The sequence below is a fragment of the Leptonychotes weddellii genome, chromosome X (assembly GCF_054177405.1).
Source record: "Leptonychotes weddellii isolate Sample4059 chromosome X, ASM5417740v2, whole genome shotgun sequence".
NCBI classification, from domain to species: Eukaryota; Metazoa; Chordata; class Mammalia; order Carnivora; family Phocidae; genus Leptonychotes; species Leptonychotes weddellii.
The window spans coordinates 57,331,670-57,338,245 of NC_138385.1; positions in this window are offsets into that span (position 1 = coordinate 57,331,670).

Consider the following 6,576-nt stretch of genomic DNA (forward strand, 5'->3'; position numbering starts at 1 on the left):
CTTCGCCATGTTCTTTATCAATTACTCTCTCCACCAAGTTTAAGCATTTTAGAGGGCGAGCAAAGCCCACGACATTTTCCCAAGCATTCCCTAACCCTGGCTAAAAGCCGACAGCTTGACCCGCTTAATCAAATTCAGTGGCACCCAGCGCCCAGAGAAGACAAGACCTAGCCGCACAGGCCAGCCTAGCTTTGCGGTCAGCTGAGGTGGGACAGTGGCAAACGGTACCTAATGCTTTCGTCTCAAGGTGCTTGTGTATATACCAGGATAAGGCTTTACACCGCGCAGCATTTCCCACCTCGCAAAGCCCCGTGAAACATCCCACATCATTTGTTCTGCACCATAGTCCCGTAAGGCGGTGGAGGTGGTTATCATTAGCATCCTTACATTCCAGATGAAGAAAAGGAGGGTACAAGGCTGAAATCACTTCCCCCAAACCTCAAAGTAAGGCTCAGAGCTGGGATTCAAACCTGGGGCTGCCCACACTCAATCCACACGTTTCCCCATGCCCCGTGGCTGCTTCTTTCCGTAAAAAGAGGCTTTTACCCTTGCACTGATGTCTTTCGAGTGTGTTTGCTGGCTCAGAGAAATGATACGATTTGGTTTCTCAGCTTCACAGAATGATTTGCCAGTGCAATTGTTCTATATGTTAGTGGTTTTTATTTTTCTTTGCACAAATGACATTATAACAACAGTAATGAAAATCTAAGGGAAAGAATAATTCACCGACAAGCCTGCCACTCACAATGCATCAAGGTTTGCTTTTTCCACAATTCCCTTCCAGTCCTCGCTCGTGTGCAGACATACTTTTTACAGGGCTTTGTAAAGCTCAGCACAGATACAATTCTGTATTGTGCCTTTTGTATGGGACCCTTATTATAAGCGTTGTCCATGTTGCCCAGCTGTCCTCAGAATTAGCTCTTTACGGCTCCATCCTACTTCAGTGAGGTGGGATGCATCGGATTTACTTAGCCATCTCCCTGTTATTTGCCCTTAGGTTGGCCAATGTACTTTTTATACCCACTTTTTGCTTCCTTCCGGTTCTGGCCCAGGAAATGTGTGACTATCATGATTGGCCTCAAGCCCCAGGGCTCATGCCTCCGCCTCCAACATGTCTCACAGTTGTGGGAGGTGAGGAGCACCAGGAAGTATTTTGTTTGGTGCCCTAGAGTTTCACCTTCTCCCATACCACCTTCCAATGGGCTCCTTAAGTCAGGTTAGGAAAGAGGTCTTTGGGAGGAAGGCCCCCAGAGGGATTGGGGCCACCTGACTCCCTCAGAAGCCCCTGTTACTTGAGCACCCATCATACCGAAATCAAGGATCGTGAGACTTCTAGAAGCTAATGAATAGGAAAGGGCCGGGTCAACTACAAAAACGCCTTGCAAATGCAACGAAAGGACTTCTGCATTTTGCTTCGGCCCAGAGGCCAGAACGGCGGGCCCATTTGCATCTTGGAGCACAGCTCACCTTGCTCACGGCACAGGGATGGCCGCCAGGGTTGGGGGAGCAGCTCAGAGAGCAGCAGTAATACCAGTTCTCTCTGCATCCGAAGCCCCTCTCAACACCCGCGTTAGGCTTACACTCAAGAATACCCCACTTTCTTGCTAGCTCAGGAAGCCTCAGCTCCAGTTTCTGGACCCAACAACAAACCTCCAATGAGTTTAAGTATTCCAACAACACAAGCGTGCCATCAACCAGACATATGGTGGGCCTGCAGCCCCTGTTGCTATAGAGATGGGCTCGCCCTACCAGAACAGAGCCACAGAATCCTCCTTTCACCACATCCGGTCTCCAGGGTTACTGACTCCCGCCACGGTTGCAAAGACGCCGAGAAGCCCATGGCGTGGCGCGCCAGGGGCAAGTTTGACAGTCAGACGGTCCTGGGCTCCAGTCCTGGCTCTGCAACTTCCTGGGCGTCAGGCCCTGGGGCAGCTCTCCTCCTGAGTCTCAGTTTTCTCATCCGTAAAATGGCATCCACAATCCCTGCCTGGAGGGCGTTCCGAGGGTTCAGTAAAGGTGCAGATGGAGAGTGCGGGCATCCCTATCATAGGTGTGCGCTCTTGGTTCCTTTGCCCTTCTGTGTGGGCTAGGGGTCCAAATAGATGGTTCATATATGCGCAGCTCTGCACATGCTGGGTAGTGAGGGTGGTACTAGCACACATCTCCCCCGACCCCATCCAGATTCACAGGGCAACAGGGCTGCAGCTCACTCAGGGGGGTACAAGGAGGGGTGTGAAAGTTAGGGTGGGAAGTCAATTCCAACTCATGAGCTCGGCAGACAAGGTTTTCCAGCGTCAAAGCAACCTCTGCCTTCCTCATTCTGGGGCCATCCCAGTGCCAGCCCCACCTGCCCCCCCACCCGCTTTGCAGCTGCATTGCTCAGCCCGGCTGCTCCCCACGGTCCCCCAGACAGGCCGGGCTCACGACTGCTTCCATTCTCAGGGAAGACCCGTGGTGTTCCCCCGGCTGCAGTCATAATCACTCTTCTTTCATTTGAGAAGCGAGTTCAACTTTCTCAAAGTTTTCTTAGTTATCTCACACCACATCTTCCCAACCACCCTTGGTGGGGGGGGTGGGGGGTGGGGGGGCTTGTGTGTGTTTAGGATCTCCTTTAAGAATTAATAGCTTTTTTTTAAGATTTATTTATTTATTTGAGAGAGAGAGAGAGAAAGAGAGAGGGGGAGAGAGTGCGCGAGCAGGGGGGAGGGGCAGAGGGAGAGGGGGAATCTCAAGCAGGCTCCACGCTCAGGGTGGAGCCCAAAGTGGGGCTCGATCTCACGACCCTGAGATCATGACCTGAGCCGAAATCAAGAGCTGGACGCTTAACCGACTGAGCCACCCAGGCGCCCCGAATTAATAGCTTTTTTTAGCCGAAGGATGAAGGTAGCAGAGGTGAGTGAATTGCCTAAGATCACCCTGCTGGTTCCCAGGCAAGAGAGATCAGAACTCAAGCCTTCCAAGGCCTGGTCAACGGCTCTTTCCCACCCTTTGGTAAACAAGTTTTAGCCGTCGCCTTCGAAAAGCTCACATTTTACTAGGGGAGATAAGCATGTCACAACAACCATAAAGATGACAAAGAAGCCAATCTGAAAAGGCTACATACTGTATGATTCCAACTATATGACATTGTGGGAAAAGCAAAACCAGGGAGACAGTAAAAAGACCAGTGGTTGCTGGAGGTTGGGGGTGGGTAGGGGAAGGATGAATATACTTCGATCACAGGAGACATTTAGGGTGGTAAAAACACTCTGCATGATACCATAATGATGGGTACATGTCATCACACACTTGCCCAAACCCATAGAATATGGAACCCCAAGAATGAACTGTAATGTGAACTATGGACTTCGGGTGATAAGGATGCGTCAATATGGGTTTATCAGTTGTAACAAATGTCCCACTCTGGTGGGGGATGTTGATCTTGGGGGAGGCAGTCCGGGGGGGCGGGGGGTATATAGGAAATCTCTATGCCTTCTCCTCAGTTTTGTGAACTTAAACTGCTCTTAAAAACGAAAGTCTTTGTTAAAAAAAAAAAAAAGCCAGATGAGAAGCACATTGAAAAGACATTGTCAGCAATGATAAAATTACATACAAAGTACCAAATTAGCACAGGGGTTGGAAGGATGAACTCCGTTGATAAATTTTGTATGGAGGAAGGAGATCAGTCAGGGAAAGCTTCAGAGAAGAGGAGACACCCAGTCAGGGCTTTGAAGGGTGAAGAGGAAATTGCCAAGAGAAGATGGGGGGCTAGAGGGGGGCATTCCAGGCAAAAGAAAGCGCGTTTGTGAAAGCGTGGAAGTGCTGAATGGGCACGGTGTAGTTGGAAAACCACAAGTCGTTCAAGATGGCTAGATCATCAAGTTCACAAGGACGTAACAGGAGGTGAGGCTGGAGAAGTAGGTGGGTCCGATCATGGAAAGTCTCCATGGCGTGCGAAGGAACATATACTTTACCCTAGAAACCACCGCTTCCCAAACCTAAGGCAATCGTGTCTCACATTTTCAACTTTTTCCATTTCCATGCACCACCTGTAATACTATTTACTTAACTATTTTATTTTAAAAGACTCACTTTAAAACACTTAATCTTGCCCTAATAAAAAATATATGAGAAACCATGGGCTGGATTTGCTAGTAATATTTTTTTCCGATACACACCAAAATACATACAGAACTCTGAAAGGTAAAAAAAAAAAAAAAAAAAGTTTTCTCTGGATCACGTACAAATGATCCCCTGGGCCACCTGGGACAAGCGGGGCACACATTGGGAGCCATCCTGAGCTCCCTGCCCCAGATTAGCAAGGCTTGGGCTCATAGCACGAGAGTGCAGGGTCGGATCACTCTGGTGGCGGGCTGCACTAGGCGTGGCCAGGAGAAGGGCAAAGGTGGAGGCCGGGAGCCCAGTTCTGGAACAGGCCAGAGGTAACAAAGGTCTGGACTCACACTGACAGTGGGATAAGAGGAGGGGCTGCCAGGTCTCAGAGGAAGACTCAACAATAAATACTAGTTGAATGAACGGATGGATGGACGGATGGATGGACAGATGGATGAGTGAAATTTTTAATTGTAGGGGAGGGAGAGAGAAGAGCAGACGATGACTCTAGTTTCAAGTTTGGGTTCCTGGAGAGATGGTGGTGTCACCAAGAGAAAATGGACGAGAGAAGGGGGAGCCTCTTTGCCGGGGTGGAGGGGAGTACAAGAGGTGCTTAGCTGACCGTGAGGTCTTTGTGGGACATTCAGGCGGAGATGGAGCAGTTGACTGTTGGTTTGAGCGGGGACTAGAGATGTGGAGGCTAAGCCTCTGGAGGTGGTCTCCTGGTGTGGCTTTACCTGCCAGGGGAGAGGGCGTAGCGTAAGAGCAGATGCAAGCCCCATTTGGAGCGCTCTGAAGGAGGGATATTTGCATCTGAGGGTGGGCAACGCAAGAGGGGCTTTCTTCCTCCCTGAGGCTCTTCCTGGCGACCTCAGGACAGACCTGCCTCCCGACCTCAGGACAGACCTGCCTCCTGTGGCTGGGCCTCACCTCCTCCCTTAGACCATTCGGCTGTTTCCTGTGTCTATCTCCTCTCCTTGACCGGTCAGTGGGCAGCCTGGGGCCGAAAGGTTAACCGGTTCTTTCTCTAGTTAGCTCAGCAGGACTGAGCGTCCCACCAAGGCTTCGGGGGCTGCCTAGGGATGGTGAGTGAGCAGGCACAGTGCCGGGGAAAGGCGAGGGCCAGGAGGTGAAGTGGGGAGGGAGAAGTAGTCCAGAGGCCACCTCCTCATGCCTCCAGAAGCTGGTCCAGCAGCTACTGCTTCCAGGATGACCCTGGATGGGAGCTGACATTGAAGATGCAGAGCAATTTCTAAGAAATGAAATAGCAGCCAGTGAGTGTCCCAAGAGGTAGCACCAGCACTTATGTGGAAAGTGATCCTCAAGCTCCCGTACTGGGTGGCCGAGTATCTCCATGTAACACCCGTGGGGCCTGAGCCTCCAGCTCCGTGCCAGGGAAGCAGGACACCGTGAGGTGATGGCTGGGCCATCCACCCAGTGGTGGCCTCAGAAGAGTACGTCCCCAGAAGATTCCAGAGAGACTTCAATGCCCAGAACGTTTGCTGTTGGCTCAGTGCCCCACAGGGGCCCAAATTAAGCCCACCTAGGAGGTCAAATCAGGCCCAGCTCCGACAGGTGGACCCCAGGGGCAGTTACCCTGCCTGCAGCACATTCCAAGTTGCTTTCCAGTAGCTTCCCTTGCCCCGACACTCTGCGAGACCCCTGTTCCAGGGCTGCCCCTAGAACTGGCTGGCCCTGGACGACTCCCCATAACCACTCGGCCGGCCAAGTTCCCAGGAAAGGGCAGAGGCAGCCCTCTGGTCCTGAGCATGGCAGGCTTTTGGCAAGACCCCAATCTGTGTGTTGCTTTCTTACGGTAAACTTGAGTTAAACTTAGCAAAAACTTTCCTTTCCTTCCCGCTGGCCAGAACGGTAGACGTGGGCCTCCCAAATGGGTACAGAGAAAACCATGGGCTTCTTCTGTGGGGAGGGGCACTGAGTAGGGAGACAGGGAGGGGGGGCACTAGCAAGATGGAGGGAGGAGCGCAGGGAGGGGACCCCTGGTCCTCATGCATGTGGCCTAACCTGAGGCGGCAGTGGAAGGTGCTTCCCAAGTGGCCAAGGATCAGGCAGGAGGGGAAAGAGTTGGTGCAGGGTGACCGGGACAAGAGAAGTTTCATCCACACTGCTCTTGGACGGCTTGGGAAGGCAAGCTAGGAAAAGTTGTCTCCAGATTCTGTCTTCCTGATTTCCAGCCTGTCAGCATCCAGGAAGAAGCTGTTGGGGGGAACTATGCCAGCACCCTCGAGTCCACGTCTGGAGGAGGCCAAGTGATGACGCAGGGCACGCCCAGGGCAGGAGGGCACCAAGCTCAAGGCTGGCACATGCTCTTCTCACCCATGCAGTGAGGAGAGCTCCCCTCCGGGGCTGGGGCAGGAGGTGGGGGCAGGGCATTACACAGCAAGAAACAGATTTGTCTGGCTCATTCCATGCATGCAGCATATGAGGTAGAGCCAGGAGAGGTGGAGGTGTACAGTGCGAGGG